General features: G+C 43.6%; 29 non-coding genes across 29 annotated transcripts; 9 read left to right on the plus strand and 20 right to left on the minus strand.

The window, feature by feature from the left end:
• Positions 1 to 252: 252 nt before the first annotated feature.
• TRNAY-GUA (transfer RNA tyrosine (anticodon GUA)) lies at positions 253 to 338 on the minus strand. Its single transcript is given in 2 exon segments — positions 253 to 288; positions 302 to 338. It is a non-coding gene; the product is annotated as a tRNA-Tyr (tRNA).
• A 786-nt stretch (positions 339 to 1,124) lies between these two features.
• Positions 1,125 to 1,196, minus strand: TRNAA-AGC (transfer RNA alanine (anticodon AGC)). The gene has a single exon. It is a non-coding gene; the product is annotated as a tRNA-Ala (tRNA).
• Positions 1,197 to 1,870: 674 nt separating this feature from the next.
• On the plus strand, positions 1,871 to 1,943 carry TRNAM-CAU (transfer RNA methionine (anticodon CAU)). The gene has a single exon. It is a non-coding gene; the product is annotated as a tRNA-Met (tRNA).
• A 445-nt stretch (positions 1,944 to 2,388) lies between these two features.
• On the minus strand, positions 2,389 to 2,474 carry TRNAY-GUA (transfer RNA tyrosine (anticodon GUA)). Its single transcript is given in 2 exon segments — positions 2,389 to 2,424; positions 2,438 to 2,474. It is a non-coding gene; the product is annotated as a tRNA-Tyr (tRNA).
• A 786-nt stretch (positions 2,475 to 3,260) lies between these two features.
• On the minus strand, positions 3,261 to 3,332 carry TRNAA-AGC (transfer RNA alanine (anticodon AGC)). The gene has a single exon. It is a non-coding gene; the product is annotated as a tRNA-Ala (tRNA).
• A 674-nt stretch (positions 3,333 to 4,006) lies between these two features.
• Positions 4,007 to 4,079, plus strand: TRNAM-CAU (transfer RNA methionine (anticodon CAU)). Its single transcript has one exon. It is a non-coding gene; the product is annotated as a tRNA-Met (tRNA).
• A 445-nt stretch (positions 4,080 to 4,524) lies between these two features.
• Positions 4,525 to 4,610, minus strand: TRNAY-GUA (transfer RNA tyrosine (anticodon GUA)). Its single transcript is given in 2 exon segments — positions 4,525 to 4,560; positions 4,574 to 4,610. It is a non-coding gene; the product is annotated as a tRNA-Tyr (tRNA).
• Positions 4,611 to 5,396: 786 nt separating this feature from the next.
• Positions 5,397 to 5,468, minus strand: TRNAA-AGC (transfer RNA alanine (anticodon AGC)). Its single transcript has one exon. It is a non-coding gene; the product is annotated as a tRNA-Ala (tRNA).
• Positions 5,469 to 6,142: 674 nt separating this feature from the next.
• Positions 6,143 to 6,215, plus strand: TRNAM-CAU (transfer RNA methionine (anticodon CAU)). Its single transcript has one exon. It is a non-coding gene; the product is annotated as a tRNA-Met (tRNA).
• Positions 6,216 to 6,660: 445 nt separating this feature from the next.
• TRNAY-GUA (transfer RNA tyrosine (anticodon GUA)) lies at positions 6,661 to 6,746 on the minus strand. Its single transcript is given in 2 exon segments — positions 6,661 to 6,696; positions 6,710 to 6,746. It is a non-coding gene; the product is annotated as a tRNA-Tyr (tRNA).
• Positions 6,747 to 7,532: 786 nt separating this feature from the next.
• TRNAA-AGC (transfer RNA alanine (anticodon AGC)) lies at positions 7,533 to 7,604 on the minus strand. Its single transcript has one exon. It is a non-coding gene; the product is annotated as a tRNA-Ala (tRNA).
• A 674-nt stretch (positions 7,605 to 8,278) lies between these two features.
• On the plus strand, positions 8,279 to 8,351 carry TRNAM-CAU (transfer RNA methionine (anticodon CAU)). The gene has a single exon. It is a non-coding gene; the product is annotated as a tRNA-Met (tRNA).
• A 445-nt stretch (positions 8,352 to 8,796) lies between these two features.
• On the minus strand, positions 8,797 to 8,882 carry TRNAY-GUA (transfer RNA tyrosine (anticodon GUA)). The gene is given in 2 exon segments: positions 8,797 to 8,832; positions 8,846 to 8,882. It is a non-coding gene; the product is annotated as a tRNA-Tyr (tRNA).
• Positions 8,883 to 9,668: 786 nt separating this feature from the next.
• On the minus strand, positions 9,669 to 9,740 carry TRNAA-AGC (transfer RNA alanine (anticodon AGC)). The gene has a single exon. It is a non-coding gene; the product is annotated as a tRNA-Ala (tRNA).
• A 674-nt stretch (positions 9,741 to 10,414) lies between these two features.
• Positions 10,415 to 10,487, plus strand: TRNAM-CAU (transfer RNA methionine (anticodon CAU)). The gene has a single exon. It is a non-coding gene; the product is annotated as a tRNA-Met (tRNA).
• A 442-nt stretch (positions 10,488 to 10,929) lies between these two features.
• TRNAY-GUA (transfer RNA tyrosine (anticodon GUA)) lies at positions 10,930 to 11,015 on the minus strand. The gene is given in 2 exon segments: positions 10,930 to 10,965; positions 10,979 to 11,015. It is a non-coding gene; the product is annotated as a tRNA-Tyr (tRNA).
• A 786-nt stretch (positions 11,016 to 11,801) lies between these two features.
• On the minus strand, positions 11,802 to 11,873 carry TRNAA-AGC (transfer RNA alanine (anticodon AGC)). The gene has a single exon. It is a non-coding gene; the product is annotated as a tRNA-Ala (tRNA).
• A 674-nt stretch (positions 11,874 to 12,547) lies between these two features.
• TRNAM-CAU (transfer RNA methionine (anticodon CAU)) lies at positions 12,548 to 12,620 on the plus strand. Its single transcript has one exon. It is a non-coding gene; the product is annotated as a tRNA-Met (tRNA).
• Positions 12,621 to 13,065: 445 nt separating this feature from the next.
• TRNAY-GUA (transfer RNA tyrosine (anticodon GUA)) lies at positions 13,066 to 13,151 on the minus strand. The gene is given in 2 exon segments: positions 13,066 to 13,101; positions 13,115 to 13,151. It is a non-coding gene; the product is annotated as a tRNA-Tyr (tRNA).
• A 786-nt stretch (positions 13,152 to 13,937) lies between these two features.
• Positions 13,938 to 14,009, minus strand: TRNAA-AGC (transfer RNA alanine (anticodon AGC)). The gene has a single exon. It is a non-coding gene; the product is annotated as a tRNA-Ala (tRNA).
• A 674-nt stretch (positions 14,010 to 14,683) lies between these two features.
• Positions 14,684 to 14,756, plus strand: TRNAM-CAU (transfer RNA methionine (anticodon CAU)). Its single transcript has one exon. It is a non-coding gene; the product is annotated as a tRNA-Met (tRNA).
• A 445-nt stretch (positions 14,757 to 15,201) lies between these two features.
• TRNAY-GUA (transfer RNA tyrosine (anticodon GUA)) lies at positions 15,202 to 15,287 on the minus strand. The gene is given in 2 exon segments: positions 15,202 to 15,237; positions 15,251 to 15,287. It is a non-coding gene; the product is annotated as a tRNA-Tyr (tRNA).
• Positions 15,288 to 16,073: 786 nt separating this feature from the next.
• TRNAA-AGC (transfer RNA alanine (anticodon AGC)) lies at positions 16,074 to 16,145 on the minus strand. Its single transcript has one exon. It is a non-coding gene; the product is annotated as a tRNA-Ala (tRNA).
• Positions 16,146 to 16,819: 674 nt separating this feature from the next.
• Positions 16,820 to 16,892, plus strand: TRNAM-CAU (transfer RNA methionine (anticodon CAU)). Its single transcript has one exon. It is a non-coding gene; the product is annotated as a tRNA-Met (tRNA).
• A 442-nt stretch (positions 16,893 to 17,334) lies between these two features.
• TRNAY-GUA (transfer RNA tyrosine (anticodon GUA)) lies at positions 17,335 to 17,420 on the minus strand. The gene is given in 2 exon segments: positions 17,335 to 17,370; positions 17,384 to 17,420. It is a non-coding gene; the product is annotated as a tRNA-Tyr (tRNA).
• Positions 17,421 to 18,206: 786 nt separating this feature from the next.
• Positions 18,207 to 18,278, minus strand: TRNAA-AGC (transfer RNA alanine (anticodon AGC)). Its single transcript has one exon. It is a non-coding gene; the product is annotated as a tRNA-Ala (tRNA).
• Positions 18,279 to 18,952: 674 nt separating this feature from the next.
• Positions 18,953 to 19,025, plus strand: TRNAM-CAU (transfer RNA methionine (anticodon CAU)). The gene has a single exon. It is a non-coding gene; the product is annotated as a tRNA-Met (tRNA).
• A 445-nt stretch (positions 19,026 to 19,470) lies between these two features.
• Positions 19,471 to 19,556, minus strand: TRNAY-GUA (transfer RNA tyrosine (anticodon GUA)). The gene is given in 2 exon segments: positions 19,471 to 19,506; positions 19,520 to 19,556. It is a non-coding gene; the product is annotated as a tRNA-Tyr (tRNA).
• Positions 19,557 to 20,342: 786 nt separating this feature from the next.
• TRNAA-AGC (transfer RNA alanine (anticodon AGC)) lies at positions 20,343 to 20,414 on the minus strand. The gene has a single exon. It is a non-coding gene; the product is annotated as a tRNA-Ala (tRNA).
• Positions 20,415 to 20,771: the final 357 nt, after the last annotated feature.

Here is a 20,771-nt window from a genome sequence, read left to right on the forward strand (position 1 = left end):
ACTGGAAGTCTTCCAAGTGCCTTCATATATTTAGTCAAGGCTTTGGAATGAATTCTGATCTGCAGGTCCTTGTTTATTTCTCTTCCAACATCCCTCAGAAATGACTATGTGGTCAATTTCATTGGAAAGCAGAAGAAGTCTACCCTTCTGTCCTAGCATTTATTTGGAGCTAGGGAAATGTTTCTCAATCAGAGGGGCACATAATGTTTTAACAAGAGAGAAAGCAGCTATGGAAAACAAAAAAGGGGAAACTCCTCCGAGCCGGATTTGAACCAGCGACCTAAGGATTTCTGTTTCTCCACTACAGTCCTCCGCTCTCCCAACTGAGCTATCGGAGGATTAGGCAGTACAGCTTTCCATGCTGCATTCATCTTTCTTTCAATAATGGTTGCGGCGGGAGTGGGGTGGGAGTACTGCAGTCTAATCTTGAAAATCATGAATATGACCTGCAGCTTGCTCTACAAATTGCCACTTCCTAGAGTGCATTCTCAGCTACATCTTATCACCATAAAGGGGGACTGCTTACCTACCGGAATGTGCTGTGCTGGCGTGAAGGAAAGCAGGGGACCTAGAATTAGAAATCCTACAGAAAGGAGTTTTCCTGAAAGGGCATGGGGCCGAGGAATCCACAGCCCTTTGGAAGCATTTCTGGCAAAAGGATGACAGCATGGGAACATGAAGGAAAGGACAGAAAGTTAGGAGAGTCATTACTCCGTACGGAGCATGAAGAACATGCATTTTTAATGCTTCTGTGAAAGGAACTGGAAAAGCAAAACCAGTAGATTAATGGACCATTCAGAAGGGATTAGGATGAAGAAAACATTCTGTTTTTCTTAAACCTTCTGGTAAGAGTCTCTGGTTTAGAGGAAGAATTCAAATAAATGACCAAGACAGCTGTGCCCGTTTTCTATACTAAGAATGCCAAGATAAATCACCACTTTGGTTTCTTATGGAAGCAAGATTATTTTTTTCTATAAACACGGGAAATGAGATAGCCCCATTTCAAAAGGTTTTGCAAGGCGAAGAAAGTGGGGTTCTGGCACCAGCTGCATGACATCTCACTTCCTTACTCATGATGCCAGCCTAGCTATCTGTCAAAAGGCAAGATTAGCATGGCGAAAAGCTGGAGATGCCGGGGATTGAACCCGGGGCCTCATACATGCTAAGCATGCGCTCTACCACTGAGCTACATCCCCACATCCTGTAGAGGGAGACCTTGCTCCACGCATGGAAACCTGGAATTCTATTGAATGTACATTCACCACATATGACACTGGAATGGGAAGCGTCAGGTGTGGAATTCCATATGATTTACAGCTGGATTTTCTAGCACCGTTTTTTATGGAATAAGGTTGACTCTAGAATGAATAATTCCCCACACACAACAGCTAGATGCAATCGAAAAAAGCCAGAGTATTCAAGGCAACTGGTTCAGGATACATCAAAGAAGGATATGGTTGAGTGCTGTTTCCACATCTTGTGAGATGACTTAAGGTACCCCTGCTCTTTTTGCAGGACACACAGCTATGTTACATTAGCATGTACAGTGTTGAGATCTAGATGCATCTACGGCTAGGGGCGGCATGTTAATTCTGGGTTTTAGTCCATTTCATTCTCAGTTATGTGGAGGAAAAAATGGCACGATCTTTCTTAGAGAGGTGAATGGTATGCCCTGATTTCTTTTGCATGGCTAAATGTATGGGGTGTGGGTTTAAGCACTGGGAAAGAGCAGTCTTCTGACCATTATAACTGCAGACGATTTTAATCCAGCGAGGCAACCGAAGTGTATTGATATTCCAACATGAGAACAGCATTTTTGCTACCTTCCCTCTTCATGGTGTGTAGACGCATTTGTTAGCGGTTTCAAGCAGCCTTCTTAGCGCAGTAGGCAGCGCGTCAGTCTCATAATCTGAAGGTCCTGAGTTCGATCCTCAGAGAGGGCATTGCAGTGTTTCTTTTGTCAAGAGAAACATCTCAGATTTTCTCCAAATCTGTAAACTATTCCTCCACATTGCATCTTGCTCAGTTTTAAGGAGTTGGTGTCTTTGTAGATTCCCTCTTTCATATCCATGGCCACTCATTGTAGGTGAGTTTTAGCTGGTTCGGCTGCCGAAACATCTACCTTGGTACAATGAAACTGGAAGTCTTCCAAGTGCCTTCATATATTTAGTCAAGGCTTTGGAATGAATTCTGATCTGCAGGTCCTTGTTTATTTCTCTTCCAACATCCCTCAGAAATGACTATGTGGTCAATTTCATTGGAAAGCAGAAGAAGTCTACCCTTCTGTCCTAGCATTTATTTGGAGCTAGGGAAATGTTTCTCAATCAGAGGGGCACATAATGTTTTAACAAGAGAGAAAGCAGCTATGGAAAACAAAAAAGGGGAAACTCCTCCGAGCCGGATTTGAACCAGCGACCTAAGGATTTCTGTTTCTCCACTACAGTCCTCCGCTCTCCCAACTGAGCTATCGGAGGATTAGGCAGTACAGCTTTCCATGCTGCATTCATCTTTCTTTCAATAATGGTTGCGGCGGGAGTGGGGTGGGAGTACTGCAGTCTAATCTTGAAAATCATGAATATGACCTGCAGCTTGCTCTACAAATTGCCACTTCCTAGAGTGCATTCTCAGCTACATCTTATCACCATAAAGGGGGACTGCTTACCTACCGGAATGTGCTGTGCTGGCGTGAAGGAAAGCAGGGGACCTAGAATTAGAAATCCTACAGAAAGGAGTTTTCCTGAAAGGGCATGGGGCCGAGGAATCCACAGCCCTTTGGAAGCATTTCTGGCAAAAGGATGACAGCATGGGAACATGAAGGAAAGGACAGAAAGTTAGGAGAGTCATTACTCCGTACGGAGCATGAAGAACATGCATTTTTAATGCTTCTGTGAAAGGAACTGGAAAAGCAAAACCAGTAGATTAATGGACCATTCAGAAGGGATTAGGATGAAGAAAACATTCTGTTTTTCTTAAACCTTCTGGTAAGAGTCTCTGGTTTAGAGGAAGAATTCAAATAAATGACCAAGACAGCTGTGCCCGTTTTCTATACTAAGAATGCCAAGATAAATCACCACTTTGGTTTCTTATGGAAGCAAGATTATTTTTTTCTATAAACACGGGAAATGAGATAGCCCCATTTCAAAAGGTTTTGCAAGGCGAAGAAAGTGGGGTTCTGGCACCAGCTGCATGACATCTCACTTCCTTACTCATGATGCCAGCCTAGCTATCTGTCAAAAGGCAAGATTAGCATGGCGAAAAGCTGGAGATGCCGGGGATTGAACCCGGGGCCTCATACATGCTAAGCATGCGCTCTACCACTGAGCTACATCCCCACATCCTGTAGAGGGAGACCTTGCTCCACGCATGGAAACCTGGAATTCTATTGAATGTACATTCACCACATATGACACTGGAATGGGAAGCGTCAGGTGTGGAATTCCATATGATTTACAGCTGGATTTTCTAGCACCGTTTTTTATGGAATAAGGTTGACTCTAGAATGAATAATTCCCCACACACAACAGCTAGATGCAATCGAAAAAAGCCAGAGTATTCAAGGCAACTGGTTCAGGATACATCAAAGAAGGATATGGTTGAGTGCTGTTTCCACATCTTGTGAGATGACTTAAGGTACCCCTGCTCTTTTTGCAGGACACACAGCTATGTTACATTAGCATGTACAGTGTTGAGATCTAGATGCATCTACGGCTAGGGGCGGCATGTTAATTCTGGGTTTTAGTCCATTTCATTCTCAGTTATGTGGAGGAAAAAATGGCACGATCTTTCTTAGAGAGGTGAATGGTATGCCCTGATTTCTTTTGCATGGCTAAATGTATGGGGTGTGGGTTTAAGCACTGGGAAAGAGCAGTCTTCTGACCATTATAACTGCAGACGATTTTAATCCAGCGAGGCAACCGAAGTGTATTGATATTCCAACATGAGAACAGCATTTTTGCTACCTTCCCTCTTCATGGTGTGTAGACGCATTTGTTAGCGGTTTCAAGCAGCCTTCTTAGCGCAGTAGGCAGCGCGTCAGTCTCATAATCTGAAGGTCCTGAGTTCGATCCTCAGAGAGGGCATTGCAGTGTTTCTTTTGTCAAGAGAAACATCTCAGATTTTCTCCAAATCTGTAAACTATTCCTCCACATTGCATCTTGCTCAGTTTTAAGGAGTTGGTGTCTTTGTAGATTCCCTCTTTCATATCCATGGCCACTCATTGTAGGTGAGTTTTAGCTGGTTCGGCTGCCGAAACATCTACCTTGGTACAATGAAACTGGAAGTCTTCCAAGTGCCTTCATATATTTAGTCAAGGCTTTGGAATGAATTCTGATCTGCAGGTCCTTGTTTATTTCTCTTCCAACATCCCTCAGAAATGACTATGTGGTCAATTTCATTGGAAAGCAGAAGAAGTCTACCCTTCTGTCCTAGCATTTATTTGGAGCTAGGGAAATGTTTCTCAATCAGAGGGGCACATAATGTTTTAACAAGAGAGAAAGCAGCTATGGAAAACAAAAAAGGGGAAACTCCTCCGAGCCGGATTTGAACCAGCGACCTAAGGATTTCTGTTTCTCCACTACAGTCCTCCGCTCTCCCAACTGAGCTATCGGAGGATTAGGCAGTACAGCTTTCCATGCTGCATTCATCTTTCTTTCAATAATGGTTGCGGCGGGAGTGGGGTGGGAGTACTGCAGTCTAATCTTGAAAATCATGAATATGACCTGCAGCTTGCTCTACAAATTGCCACTTCCTAGAGTGCATTCTCAGCTACATCTTATCACCATAAAGGGGGACTGCTTACCTACCTGAATGTGCTGTGCTGGCGTGAAGGAAAGCAGGGGACCTAGAATTAGAAATCCTACAGAAAGGAGTTTTCCTGAAAGGGCATGGGGCCGAGGAATCCACAGCCCTTTGGAAGCATTTCTGGCAAAAGGATGACAGCATGGGAACATGAAGGAAAGGACAGAAAGTTAGGAGAGTCATTACTCCGTACGGAGCATGAAGAACATGCATTTTTAATGCTTCTGTGAAAGGAACTGGAAAAGCAAAACCAGTAGATTAATGGACCATTCAGAAGGGATTAGGATGAAGAAAACATTCTGTTTTTCTTAAACCTTCTGGTAAGAGTCTCTGGTTTAGAGGAAGAATTCAAATAAATGACCAAGACAGCTGTGCCCGTTTTCTATACTAAGAATGCCAAGATAAATCACCACTTTGGTTTCTTATGGAAGCAAGATTATTTTTTTCTATAAACACGGGAAATGAGATAGCCCCATTTCAAAAGGTTTTGCAAGGCGAAGAAAGTGGGGTTCTGGCACCAGCTGCATGACATCTCACTTCCTTACTCATGATGCCAGCCTAGCTATCTGTCAAAAGGCAAGATTAGCATGGCGAAAAGCTGGAGATGCCGGGGATTGAACCCGGGGCCTCATACATGCTAAGCATGCGCTCTACCACTGAGCTACATCCCCACATCCTGTAGAGGGAGACCTTGCTCCACGCATGGAAACCTGGAATTCTATTGAATGTACATTCACCACATATGACACTGGAATGGGAAGCGTCAGGTGTGGAATTCCATATGATTTACAGCTGGATTTTCTAGCACCGTTTTTTATGGAATAAGGTTGACTCTAGAATGAATAATTCCCCACACACAACAGCTAGATGCAATCGAAAAAAGCCAGAGTATTCAAGGCAACTGGTTCAGGATACATCAAAGAAGGATATGGTTGAGTGCTGTTTCCACATCTTGTGAGATGACTTAAGGTACCCCTGCTCTTTTTGCAGGACACACAGCTATGTTACATTAGCATGTACAGTGTTGAGATCTAGATGCATCTACGGCTAGGGGCGGCATGTTAATTCTGGGTTTTAGTCCATTTCATTCTCAGTTATGTGGAGGAAAAAATGGCACGATCTTTCTTAGAGAGGTGAATGGTATGCCCTGATTTCTTTTGCATGGCTAAATGTATGGGGTGTGGGTTTAAGCACTGGGAAAGAGCAGTCTTCTGACCATTATAACTGCAGACGATTTTAATCCAGCGAGGCAACCGAAGTGTATTGATATTCCAACATGAGAACAGCATTTTTGCTACCTTCCCTCTTCATGGTGTGTAGACGCATTTGTTAGCGGTTTCAAGCAGCCTTCTTAGCGCAGTAGGCAGCGCGTCAGTCTCATAATCTGAAGGTCCTGAGTTCGATCCTCAGAGAGGGCATTGCAGTGTTTCTTTTGTCAAGAGAAACATCTCAGATTTTCTCCAAATCTGTAAACTATTCCTCCACATTGCATCTTGCTCAGTTTTAAGGAGTTGGTGTCTTTGTAGATTCCCTCTTTCATATCCATGGCCACTCATTGTAGGTGAGTTTTAGCTGGTTCGGCTGCCGAAACATCTACCTTGGTACAATGAAACTGGAAGTCTTCCAAGTGCCTTCATATATTTAGTCAAGGCTTTGGAATGAATTCTGATCTGCAGGTCCTTGTTTATTTCTCTTCCAACATCCCTCAGAAATGACTATGTGGTCAATTTCATTGGAAAGCAGAAGAAGTCTACCCTTCTGTCCTAGCATTTATTTGGAGCTAGGGAAATGTTTCTCAATCAGAGGGGCACATAATGTTTTAACAAGAGAGAAAGCAGCTATGGAAAACAAAAAAGGGGAAACTCCTCCGAGCCGGATTTGAACCAGCGACCTAAGGATTTCTGTTTCTCCACTACAGTCCTCCGCTCTCCCAACTGAGCTATCGGAGGATTAGGCAGTACAGCTTTCCATGCTGCATTCATCTTTCTTTCAATAATGGTTGCGGCGGGAGTGGGGTGGGAGTACTGCAGTCTAATCTTGAAAATCATGAATATGACCTGCAGCTTGCTCTACAAATTGCCACTTCCTAGAGTGCATTCTCAGCTACATCTTATCACCATAAAGGGGGACTGCTTACCTACCTGAATGTGCTGTGCTGGCGTGAAGGAAAGCAGGGGACCTAGAATTAGAAATCCTACAGAAAGGAGTTTTCCTGAAAGGGCATGGGGCCGAGGAATCCACAGCCCTTTGGAAGCATTTCTGGCAAAAGGATGACAGCATGGGAACATGAAGGAAAGGACAGAAAGTTAGGAGAGTCATTACTCCGTACGGAGCATGAAGAACATGCATTTTTAATGCTTCTGTGAAAGGAACTGGAAAAGCAAAACCAGTAGATTAATGGACCATTCAGAAGGGATTAGGATGAAGAAAACATTCTGTTTTTCTTAAACCTTCTGGTAAGAGTCTCTGGTTTAGAGGAAGAATTCAAATAAATGACCAAGACAGCTGTGCCCGTTTTCTATACTAAGAATGCCAAGATAAATCACCACTTTGGTTTCTTATGGAAGCAAGATTATTTTTTTCTATAAACACGGGAAATGAGATAGCCCCATTTCAAAAGGTTTTGCAAGGCGAAGAAAGTGGGGTTCTGGCACCAGCTGCATGACATCTCACTTCCTTACTCATGATGCCAGCCTAGCTATCTGTCAAAAGGCAAGATTAGCATGGCGAAAAGCTGGAGATGCCGGGGATTGAACCCGGGGCCTCATACATGCTAAGCATGCGCTCTACCACTGAGCTACATCCCCACATCCTGTAGAGGGAGACCTTGCTCCACGCATGGAAACCTGGAATTCTATTGAATGTACATTCACCACATATGACACTGGAATGGGAAGCGTCAGGTGTGGAATTCCATATGATTTACAGCTGGATTTTCTAGCACCGTTTTTTATGGAATAAGGTTGACTCTAGAATGAATAATTCCCCACACACAACAGCTAGATGCAATCGAAAAAAGCCAGAGTATTCAAGGCAACTGGTTCAGGATACATCAAAGAAGGATATGGTTGAGTGCTGTTTCCACATCTTGTGAGATGACTTAAGGTACCCCTGCTCTTTTTGCAGGACACACAGCTATGTTACATTAGCATGTACAGTGTTGAGATCTAGATGCATCTACGGCTAGGGGCGGCATGTTAATTCTGGGTTTTAGTCCATTTCATTCTCAGTTATGTGGAGGAAAAAATGGCACGATCTTTCTTAGAGAGGTGAATGGTATGCCCTGATTTCTTTTGCATGGCTAAATGTATGGGGTGTGGGTTTAAGCACTGGGAAAGAGCAGTCTTCTGACCATTATAACTGCAGACGATTTTAATCCAGCGAGGCAACCGAAGTGTATTGATATTCCAACATGAGAACAGCATTTTTGCTACCTTCCCTCTTCATGGTGTGTAGACGCATTTGTTAGCGGTTTCAAGCAGCCTTCTTAGCGCAGTAGGCAGCGCGTCAGTCTCATAATCTGAAGGTCCTGAGTTCGATCCTCAGAGAGGGCATTGCAGTGTTTCTTTTGTCAAGAGAAACATCTCAGATTTTCTCCAAATCTGTAAACTATTCCTCCACATTGCATCTTGCTCAGTTTTAAGGAGTTGGTGTCTTTGTAGATTCCCTCTTTCATATCCATGGCCACTCATTGTAGGTGAGTTTTAGCTGGTTCGGCTGCCGAAACATCTACCTTGGTACAATGAAACTGGAAGTCTTCCAAGTGCCTTCATATATTTAGTCAAGGCTTTGGAATGAATTCTGATCTGCAGGTCCTTGTTTATTTCTCTTCCAACATCCCTCAGAAATGACTATGTGGTCAATTTCATTGGAAAGCAGAAGAAGTCTACCCTTCTGTCCTAGCATTTATTTGGAGCTAGGGAAATGTTTCTCAATCAGAGGGGCACATAATGTTTTAACAAGAGAGAAAGCAGCTATGGAAAACAAAAAAGGGGAAACTCCTCCGAGCCGGATTTGAACCAGCGACCTAAGGATTTCTGTTTCTCCACTACAGTCCTCCGCTCTCCCAACTGAGCTATCGGAGGATTAGGCAGTACAGCTTTCCATGCTGCATTCATCTTTCTTTCAATAATGGTTGCGGCGGGAGTGGGGTGGGAGTACTGCAGTCTAATCTTGAAAATCATGAATATGACCTGCAGCTTGCTCTACAAATTGCCACTTCCTAGAGTGCATTCTCAGCTACATCTTATCACCATAAAGGGGGACTGCTTACCTACCTGAATGTGCTGTGCTGGCGTGAAGGAAAGCAGGGGACCTAGAATTAGAAATCCTACAGAAAGGAGTTTTCCTGAAAGGGCATGGGGCCGAGGAATCCACAGCCCTTTGGAAGCATTTCTGGCAAAAGGATGACAGCATGGGAACATGAAGGAAAGGACAGAAAGTTAGGAGAGTCATTACTCCGTACGGAGCATGAAGAACATGCATTTTTAATGCTTCTGTGAAAGGAACTGGAAAAGCAAAACCAGTAGATTAATGGACCATTCAGAAGGGATTAGGATGAAGAAAACATTCTGTTTTTCTTAAACCTTCTGGTAAGAGTCTCTGGTTTAGAGGAAGAATTCAAATAAATGACCAAGACAGCTGTGCCCGTTTTCTATACTAAGAATGCCAAGATAAATCACCACTTTGGTTTCTTATGGAAGCAAGATTATTTTTTTCTATAAACACGGGAAATGAGATAGCCCCATTTCAAAAGGTTTTGCAAGGCGAAGAAAGTGGGGTTCTGGCACCAGCTGCATGACATCTCACTTCCTTACTCATGATGCCAGCCTAGCTATCTGTCAAAAGGCAAGATTAGCATGGCGAAAAGCTGGAGATGCCGGGGATTGAACCCGGGGCCTCATACATGCTAAGCATGCGCTCTACCACTGAGCTACATCCCCACATCCTGTAGAGGGAGACCTTGCTCCACGCATGGAAACCTGGAATTCTATTGAATGTACATTCACCACATATGACACTGGAATGGGAAGCGTCAGGTGTGGAATTCCATATGATTTACAGCTGGATTTTCTAGCACCGTTTTTTATGGAATAAGGTTGACTCTAGAATGAATAATTCCCCACACACAACAGCTAGATGCAATCGAAAAAAGCCAGAGTATTCAAGGCAACTGGTTCAGGATACATCAAAGAAGGATATGGTTGAGTGCTGTTTCCACATCTTGTGAGATGACTTAAGGTACCCCTGCTCTTTTTGCAGGACACACAGCTATGTTACATTAGCATGTACAGTGTTGAGATCTAGATGCATCTACGGCTAGGGGCGGCATGTTAATTCTGGGTTTTAGTCCATTTCATTCTCAGTTATGTGGAGGAAAAAATGGCACGATCTTTCTTAGAGAGGTGAATGGTATGCCCTGATTTCTTTTGCATGGCTAAATGTATGGGGTGTGGGTTTAAGCACTGGGAAAGAGCAGTCTTCTGACCATTATAACTGCAGACGATTTTAATCCAGCGAGGCAACCGAAGTGTATTGATATTCCAACATGAGAACAGCATTTTTGCTACCTTCCCTCTTCATGGTTTGTAGACGCATTTGTTAGCGGTTTCAAGCAGCCTTCTTAGCGCAGTAGGCAGCGCGTCAGTCTCATAATCTGAAGGTCCTGAGTTCGATCCTCAGAGAGGGCATTGCAGTGTTTCTTTTGTCAAGAGAAACATCTCAGATTTTCTCCAAATCTGTAAACTATTCCTCCACATTGCATCTTGCTCAGTTTTAAGGAGTTGGTGTCTTTGTAGATTCCCTCTTTCATATCCATGGCCACTCATTGTAGGTGAGTTTTAGCTGGTTCGGCTGCCGAAACATCTACCTTGGTACAATGAAACTGGAAGTCTTCCAAGTGCCTTCATATATTTAGTCAAGGCTTTGGAATGAATTCTGATCTGCAGGTCCTTGTTTATTTCTCTTCCAACATCCCTCAGAAATGACTATGTGGTCAATTTCATTGGAAAGCAGAAGTCTACCCTTCTGTCCTAGCATTTATTTGGAGCTAGGGAAATGTTTCTCAATCAGAGGGGCACATAATGTTTTAACAAGAGAGAAAGCAGCTATGGAAAACAAAAAAGGGGAAACTCCTCCGAGCCGGATTTGAACCAGCGACCTAAGGATTTCTGTTTCTCCACTACAGTCCTCCGCTCTCCCAACTGAGCTATCGGAGGATTAGGCAGTACAGCTTTCCATGCTGCATTCATCTTTCTTTCAATAATGGTTGCGGCGGGAGTGGGGTGGGAGTACTGCAGTCTAATCTTGAAAATCATGAATATGACCTGCAGCTTGCTCTACAAATTGCCACTTCCTAGAGTGCATTCTCAGCTACATCTTATCACCATAAAGGGGGACTGCTTACCTACCTGAATGTGCTGTGCTGGCGTGAAGGAAAGCAGGGGACCTAGAATTAGAAATCCTACAGAAAGGAGTTTTCCTGAAAGGGCATGGGGCCGAGGAATCCACAGCCCTTTGGAAGCATTTCTGGCAAAAGGATGACAGCATGGGAACATGAAGGAAAGGACAGAAAGTTAGGAGAGTCATTACTCCGTACGGAGCATGAAGAACATGCATTTTTAATGCTTCTGTGAAAGGAACTGGAAAAGCAAAACCAGTAGATTAATGGACCATTCAGAAGGGATTAGGATGAAGAAAACATTCTGTTTTTCTTAAACCTTCTGGTAAGAGTCTCTGGTTTAGAGGAAGAATTCAAATAAATGACCAAGACAGCTGTGCCCGTTTTCTATACTAAGAATGCCAAGATAAATCACCACTTTGGTTTCTTATGGAAGCAAGATTATTTTTTTCTATAAACACGGGAAATGAGATAGCCCCATTTCAAAAGGTTTTGCAAGGCGAAGAAAGTGGGGTTCTGGCACCAGCTGCATGACATCTCACTTCCTTACTCATGATGCCAGCCTAGCTATCTGTCAAAAGGCAAGATTAGCATGGCGAAAAGCTGGAGATGCCGGGGATTGAACCCGGGGCCTCATACATGCTAAGCATGCGCTCTACCACTGAGCTACATCCCCACATCCTGTAGAGGGAGACCTTGCTCCACGCATGGAAACCTGGAATTCTATTGAATGTACATTCACCACATATGACACTGGAATGGGAAGCGTCAGGTGTGGAATTCCATATGATTTACAGCTGGATTTTCTAGCACCGTTTTTTATGGAATAAGGTTGACTCTAGAATGAATAATTCCCCACACACAACAGCTAGATGCAATCGAAAAAAGCCAGAGTATTCAAGGCAACTGGTTCAGGATACATCAAAGAAGGATATGGTTGAGTGCTGTTTCCACATCTTGTGAGATGACTTAAGGTACCCCTTCTCTTTTTGCAGGACACACAGCTATGTTACATTAGCATGTACAGTGTTGAGATCTAGATGCATCTACGGCTAGGGGCGGCATGTTAATTCTGGGTTTTAGTCCATTTCATTCTCAGTTATGTGGAGGAAAAAATGGCACGATCTTTCTTAGAGAGGTGAATGGTATGCCCTGATTTCTTTTGCATGGCTAAATGTATGGGGTGTGGGTTTAAGCACTGGGAAAGAGCAGTCTTCTGACCATTATAACTGCAGACGATTTTAATCCAGCGAGGCAACCGAAGTGTATTGATATTCTAACATGAGAACAGCATTTTTGCTACCTTCCCTCTTCATGGTGTGTAGACGCATTTGTTAGCGGTTTCAAGCAGCCTTCTTAGCGCAGTAGGCAGCGCGTCAGTCTCATAATCTGAAGGTCCTGAGTTCGATCCTCAGAGAGGGCATTGCAGTGTTTCTTTTGTCAAGAGAAACATCTCAGATTTTCTCCAAATCTGTAAACTATTCCTCCACATTGCATCTTGCTCAGTTTTAAGGAGTTGGTGTCTTTGTAGATTCCCTCTTTCATATCCATGGCCACTCATTGTAGGTGAGTTTTAGCTGGTTCGGCTGCCGAAACATCTACCTTGGTACAATGAAACTGGAAGTCTTCCAAGTGCCTTCATATATTTAGTCAAGGCTTTGGAATGAATTCTGATCTGCAGGTCCTTGTTTATTTCTCTTCCAACATCCCTCAGAAATGACTATGTGGTCAATTTCATTGGAAAGCAGAAGAAGTCTACCCTTCTGTCCTAGCATTTATTTGGAGCTAGGGAAATGTTTCTCAATCAGAGGGGCACATAATGTTTTAACAAGAGAGAAAGCAGCTATGGAAAACAAAAAAGGGGAAACTCCTCCGAGCCGGATTTGAACCAGCGACCTAAGGATTTCTGTTTCTCCACTACAGTCCTCCGCTCTCCCAACTGAGCTATCGGAGGATTAGGCAGTACAGCTTTCCATGCTGCATTCATCTTTCTTTCAATAATGGTTGCGGCGGGAGTGGGGTGGGAGTACTGCAGTCTAATCTTGAAAATCATGAATATGACCTGCAGCTTGCTCTACAAATTGCCACTTCCTAGAGTGCATTCTCAGCTACATCTTATCACCATAAAGGGGGACTGCTTACCTACCTGAATGTGCTGTGCTGGCGTGAAGGAAAGCAGGGGACCTAGAATTAGAAATCCTACAGAAAGGAGTTTTCCTGAAAGGGCATGGGGCCGAGGAATCCACAGCCCTTTGGAAGCATTTCTGGCAAAAGGATGACAGCATGGGAACATGAAGGAAAGGACAGAAAGTTAGGAGAGTCATTACTCCGTACGGAGCATGAAGAACATGCATTTTTAATGCTTCTGTGAAAGGAACTGGAAAAGCAAAACCAGTAGATTAATGGACCATTCAGAAGGGATTAGGATGAAGAAAACATTCTGTTTTTCTTAAACCTTCTGGTAAGAGTCTCTGGTTTAGAGGAAGAATTCAAATAAATGACCAAGACAGCTGTGCCCGTTTTCTATACTAAGAATGCCAAGATAAATCACCACTTTGGTTTCTTATGGAAGCAAGATTATTTTTTTCTATAAACACGGGAAATGAGATAGCCCCATTTCAAAAGGTTTTGCAAGGCGAAGAAAGTGGGGTTCTGGCACCAGCTGCATGACATCTCACTTCCTTACTCATGATGCCAGCCTAGCTATCTGTCAAAAGGCAAGATTAGCATGGCGAAAAGCTGGAGATGCCGGGGATTGAACCCGGGGCCTCATACATGCTAAGCATGCGCTCTACCACTGAGCTACATCCCCACATCCTGTAGAGGGAGACCTTGCTCCACGCATGGAAACCTGGAATTCTATTGAATGTACATTCACCACATATGACACTGGAATGGGAAGCGTCAGGTGTGGAATTCCATATGATTTACAGCTGGATTTTCTAGCACCGTTTTTTATGGAATAAGGTTGACTCTAGAATGAATAATTCCCCACACACAACAGCTAGATGCAATCGAAAAAAGCCAGAGTATTCAAGGCAACTGGTTCAGGATACATCAAAGAAGGATATGGTTGAGTGCTGTTTCCACATCTTGTGAGATGACTTAAGGTACCCCTGCTCTTTTTGCAGGACACACAGCTATGTTACATTAGCATGTACAGTGTTGAGATCTAGATGCATCTACGGCTAGGGGCGGCATGTTAATTCTGGGTTTTAGTCCATTTCATTCTCAGTTATGTGGAGGAAAAAATGGCACGATCTTTCTTAGAGAGGTGAATGGTATGCCCTGATTTCTTTTGCATGGCTAAATGTATGGGGTGTGGGTTTAAGCACTGGGAAAGAGCAGTCTTCTGACCATTATAACTGCAGACGATTTTAATCCAGCGAGGCAACTGAAGTGTATTGATATTCCAACATGAGAACAGCATTTTTGCTACCTTCCCTCTTCATGGTGTGTAGACGCATTTGTTAGCGGTTTCAAGCAGCCTTCTTAGCGCAGTAGGCAGCGCGTCAGTCTCATAATCTGAAGGTCCTGAGTTCGATCCTCAGAGAGGGCATTGCAGTGTTTCTTTTGTCAAGAGAAACATCTCAGATTTTCTCCAAATCTGTAAACTATTCCTCCACATTGCATCTTGCTCAGTTTTAAGGAGTTGGTGTCTTTGTAGATTCCCTCTTTCATATCCATGGCCACTCATTGTAGGTGAGTTTTAGCTGGTTCGGCTGCCGAAACATCTACCTTGGTACAATGAAACTGGAAGTCTTCCAAGTGCCTTCATATATTTAGTCAAGGCTTTGGAATGAATTCTGATCTGCAGGTCCTTGTTTATTTCTCTTCCAACATCCCTCAGAAATGACTATGTGGTCAATTTCATTGGAAAGCAGAAGAAGTCTACCCTTCTGTCCTAGCATTTATTTGGAGCTAGGGAAATGTTTCTCAATCAGAGGGGCACATAATGTTTTAACAAGAGAGAAAGCAGCTATGGAAAACAAAAAAGGGGAAACTCCTCCGAGCCGGATTTGAACCAGCGACCTAAGGATTTCTGTTTCTCCACTACAGTCCTCCGCTCTCCCAACTGAGCTATCGGAGGATTAGGCAGTACAGCTTTCCATGCTGCATTCATCTTTCTTTCAATAATGGTTGCGGCGGGAGTGGGGTGGGAGTACTGCAGTCTAATCTTGAAAATCATGAATATGACCTGCAGCTTGCTCTACAAATTGCCACTTCCTAGAGTGCATTCTCAGCTACATCTTATCACCATAAAGGGGGACTGCTTACCTACCTGAATGTGCTGTGCTGGCGTGAAGGAAAGCAGGGGACCTAGAATTAGAAATCCTACAGAAAGGAGTTTTCCTGAAAGGGCATGGGGCCGAGGAATCCACAGCCCTTTGGAAGCATTTCTGGCAAAAGGATGACAGCATGGGAACATGAAGGAAAGGACAGAAAGTTAGGAGAGTCATTACTCCGTACGGAGCATGAAGAACATGCATTTTTAATGCGTCTGTGAAAGGAACTGGAAAAGCAAAACCAGTAGATTAATGGACCATTCAGAAGGGATTAGGATGAAGAAAACATTCTGTTTTTCTTAAACCTTCTGGTAAGAGTCTCTGGTTTAGAGGAAGAATTCAAATAAATGACCAAGACAGCTGTGCCCGTTTTCTATACTAAGAATGCCAAGATAAATCACCACTTTGGTTTCTTATGGAAGCAAGATTATTTTTTTCTATAAACACGGGAAATGAGATAGCCCCATTTCAAAAGGTTTTGCAAGGCGAAGAAAGTGGGGTTCTGGCACCAGCTGCATGACATCTCACTTCCTTACTCATGATGCCAGCCTAGCTATCTGTCAAAAGGCAAGATTAGCATGGCGAAAAGCTGGAGATGCCGGGGATTGAACCCGGGGCCTCATACATGCTAAGCATGCGCTCTACCACTGAGCTACATCCCCACATCCTGTAGAGGGAGACCTTGCTCCACGCATGGAAACCTGGAATTCTATTGAATGTACATTCACCACATATGACACTGGAATGGGAAGCGTCAGGTGTGGAATTCCATATGATTTACAGCTGGATTTTCTAGCACCGTTTTTTATGGAATAAGGTTGACTCTAGAATGAATAATTCCCCACACACAACAGCTAGATGCAATCGAAAAAAGCCAGAGTATTCAAGGCAACTGGTTCAGGATACATCAAAGAAGGATATGGTTGAGTGCTGTTTCCACATCTTGTGAGATGACTTAAGGTACCCCTGCTCTTTTTGCAGGACACACAGCTATGTTACATTAGCATGTACAGTGTTGAGATCTAGATGCATCTACGGCTAGGGGCGGCATGTTAATTCTGGGTTTTAGTCCATTTCATTCTCAGTTATGTGGAGGAAAAAATGGCACGATCTTTCTTAGAGAGGTGAATGGTATGCCCTGATTTCTTTTGCATGGCTAAATGTATGGGGTGTGGGTTTAAGCACTGGGAAAGAGCAGTCTTCTGACCATTATAACTGCAGACGATTTTAATCCAGCGAGGCAACCGAAGTGTATTGATATTCCAACATGAGAACAGCATTTTTGCTACCTTCCCTCTTCATGGTTTGTAGACGCATTTGTTAGCGGTTTCAAGCAGCCTTCTTAGCGCAGTAGGCAGCGCGTCAGTCTCATAATCTGAAGGTCCTGAGTTCGATCCTCAGAGAGGGCATTGCAGTGTTTCTTTTGTCAAGAGAAACATCTCAGATTTTCTCCAAATCTGTAAACTATTCCTCCACATTGCATCTTGCTCAGTTTTAAGGAGTTGGTGTCTTTGTAGATTCCCTCTTTCATATCCATGGCCACTCATTGTAGGTGAGTTTTAGCTGGTTCGGCTGCCGAAACATCTACCTTGGTACAATGAAACTGGAAGTCTTCCAAGTGCCTTCATATATTTAGTCAAGGCTTTGGAATGAATTCTGATCTGCAGGTCCTTGTTTATTTCTCTTCCAACATCCCTCAGAAATGACTATGTGGTCAATTTCATTGGAAAGCAGAAGTCTACCCTTCTGTCCTAGCATTTATTTGGAGCTAGGGAAATGTTTCTCAATCAGAGGGGCACATAATGTTTTAACAAGAGAGAAAGCAGCTATGGAAAACAAAAAAGGGGAAACTCCTCCGAGCCGGATTTGAACCAGCGACCTAAGGATTTCTGTTTCTCCACTACAGTCCTCCGCTCTCCCAACTGAGCTATCGGAGGATTAGGCAGTACAGCTTTCCATGCTGCATTCATCTTTCTTTCAATAATGGTTGCGGCGGGAGTGGGGTGGGAGTACTGCAGTCTAATCTTGAAAATCATGAATATGACCTGCAGCTTGCTCTACAAATTGCCACTTCCTAGAGTGCATTCTCAGCTACATCTTATCACCATAAAGGGGGACTGCTTACCTACCTGAATGTGCTGTGCTGGCGTGAAGGAAAGCAGGGGACCTAGAATTAGAAATCCTACAGAAAGGAGTTTTCCTGAAAGGGCATGGGGCCGAGGAATCCACAGCCCTTTGGAAGCATTTCTGGCAAAAGGATGACAGCATGGGAACATGAAGGAAAGGACAGAAAGTTAGGAGAGTCATTACTCCGTACGGAGCATGAAGAACATGCATTTTTAATGCTTCTGTGAAAGGAACTGGAAAAGCAAAACCAGTAGATTAATGGACCATTCAGAAGGGATTAGGATGAAGAAAACATTCTGTTTTTCTTAAACCTTCTGGTAAGAGTCTCTGGTTTAGAGGAAGAATTCAAATAAATGACCAAGACAGCTGTGCCCGTTTTCTATACTAAGAATGCCAAGATAAATCACCACTTTGGTTTCTTATGGAAGCAAGATTATTTTTTTCTATAAACACGGGAAATGAGATAGCCCCATTTCAAAAGGTTTTGCAAGGCGAAGAAAGTGGGGTTCTGGCACCAGCTGCATGACATCTCACTTCCTTACTCATGATGCCAGCCTAGCTATCTGTCAAAAGGCAAGATTAGCATGGCGAAAAGCTGGAGATGCCGGGGATTGAACCCGGGGCCTCATACATGCTAAGCATGCGCTCTACCACTGAGCTACATCCCCACATCCTGTAGAGGGAGACCTTGCTCCACGCATGGAAACCTGGAATTCTATTGAATGTACATTCACCACATATGACACTGGAATGGGAAGCGTCAGGTGTGGAATTCCATATGATTTACAGCTGGATTTTCTAGCACCGTTTTTTATGGAATAAGGTTGACTCTAGAATGAATAATTCCCCACACACAACAGCTAGATGCAATCGAAAAAAGCCAGAGTATTCAAGGCAACTGGTTCAGGATACATCAAAGAAGGATATGGTTGAGTGCTGTTTCCACATCTTGTGAGATGACTTAAGGTACCCCTTCTCTTTTTGCAGGACACACAGCTATGTTACATTAGCATGTACAGTGTTGAGATCTAGATGCATCTACGGCTAGGGGTGGCATGTTAATTCTGGGTTTTAGTCCATTTCATTCTCAGTTATGTGGAGGAAAAAATGGCACGATCTTTCTTAGAGAGGTGAATGGTATGCCCTGATTTCTTTTGCATGGCTAAATGTATGGGGTGTGGGTTTAAGCACTGGGAAAGAGCAGTCTTCTGACCATTATAACTGCAGACGATTTTAATCCAGCGAGGCAACCGAAGTGTATTGATATTCTAACATGAGAACAGCATTTTTGCTACCTTCCCTCTTCATGGTGTGTAGACGCATTTGTTAGCGGTTTCAAGCAGCCTTCTTAGCGCAGTAGGCAGCGCGTCAGTCTCATAATCTGAAGGTCCTGAGTTCGATCCTCAGAGAGGGCATTGCAGTGTTTCTTTTGTCAAGAGAAACATCTCAGATTTTCTCCAAATCTGTAAACTATTCCTCCACATTGCATCTTGCTCAGTTTTAAGGAGTTGGTGTCTTTGTAGATTCCCTCTTTCATATCCATGGCCACTCATTGTAGGTGAGTTTTAGCTGGTTCGGCTGCCGAAACATCTACCTTGGTACAATGAAACTGGAAGTCTTCCAAGTGCCTTCATATATTTAGTCAAGGCTTTGGAATGAATTCTGATCTGCAGGTCCTTGTTTATTTCTCTTCCAACATCCCTCAGAAATGACTATGTGGTCAATTTCATTGGAAAGCAGAAGAAGTCTACCCTTCTGTCCTAGCATTTATTTGGAGCTAGGGAAATGTTTCTCAATCAGAGGGGCACATAATGTTTTAACAAGAGAGAAAGCAGCTATGGAAAACAAAAAAGGGGAAACTCCTCCGAGCCGGATTTGAACCAGCGACCTAAGGATTTCTGTTTCTCCACTACAGTCCTCCGCTCTCCCAACTGAGCTATCGGAGGATTAGGCAGTACAGCTTTCCATGCTGCATTCATCTTTCTTTCAATAATGGTTGCGGCGGGAGTGGGGTGGGAGTACTGCAGTCTAATCTTGAAAATCATGAATATGACCTGCAGCTTGCTCTACAAATTGCCACTTCCTAGAGTGCATTCTCAGCTACATCTTATCACCATAAAGGGGGACTGCTTACCTACCTGAATGTGCTGTGCTGGCGTGAAGGAAAGCAGGGGACCTAGAATTAGAAATCCTACAGAAAGGAGTTTTCCTGAAAGGGCATGGGGCCGAGGAATCCACAGCCCTTTGGAAGCATTTCTGGCAAAAGGATGACAGCATGGGAACATGAAGGAAAGGACAGAAAGTTAGGAGAGTCATTACTCCGTACGGAGCATGAAGAACATGCATTTTTAATGCTTCTGTGAAAGGAACTGGAAAAGCAAAACCAGTAGATTAATGGACCATTCAGAAGGGATTAGGATGAAGAAAACATTCTGTTTTTCTTAAACCTTCTGGTAAGAGTCTCTGGTTTAGAGGAAGAATTCAAATAAATGACCAAGACAGCTGTGCCCGTTTTCTATACTAAGAATGCCAAGATAAATCACCACTTTGGTTTCTTATGGAAGCAAGATTATTTTTTTCTATAAACACGGGAAATGAGATAGCCCCATTTCAAAAGGTTTTGCAAGGCGAAGAAAGTGGGGTTCTGGCACCAGCTGCATGACATCTCACTTCCTTACTCATGATGCCAGCCTAGCTATCTGTCAAAAGGCAAGATTAGCATGGCGAAAAGCTGGAGATGCCGGGGATTGAACCCGGGGCCTCATACATGCTAAGCATGCGCTCTACCACTGAGCTACATCCCCACATCCTGTAGAGGGAGACCTTGCTCCACGCATGGAAACCTGGAATTCTATTGAATGTACATTCACCACATATGACACTGGAATGGGAAGCGTCAGGTGTGGAATTCCATATGATTTACAGCTGGATTTTCTAGCACCGTTTTTTATGGAATAAGGTTGACTCTAGAATGAATAATTCCCCACACACAACAGCTAGATGCAATCGAAAAAAGCCAGAGTATTCAAGGCAACTGGTTCAGGATACATCAAAGAAGGATATGGTTGAGTGCTGTTTCCACATCTTGTGAGATGACTTAAGGTACCCCTGCTCTTTTTGCAGGACACACAGCTATGTTACATTAGCATGTACAGTGTTGA

The sequence above is a fragment of the Pleurodeles waltl genome, unplaced genomic scaffold (genome assembly GCF_031143425.1).
Source record: "Pleurodeles waltl isolate 20211129_DDA unplaced genomic scaffold, aPleWal1.hap1.20221129 scaffold_107, whole genome shotgun sequence".
Lineage (NCBI taxonomy): Eukaryota > Metazoa > Chordata > Amphibia > Caudata > Salamandridae > Pleurodeles > Pleurodeles waltl.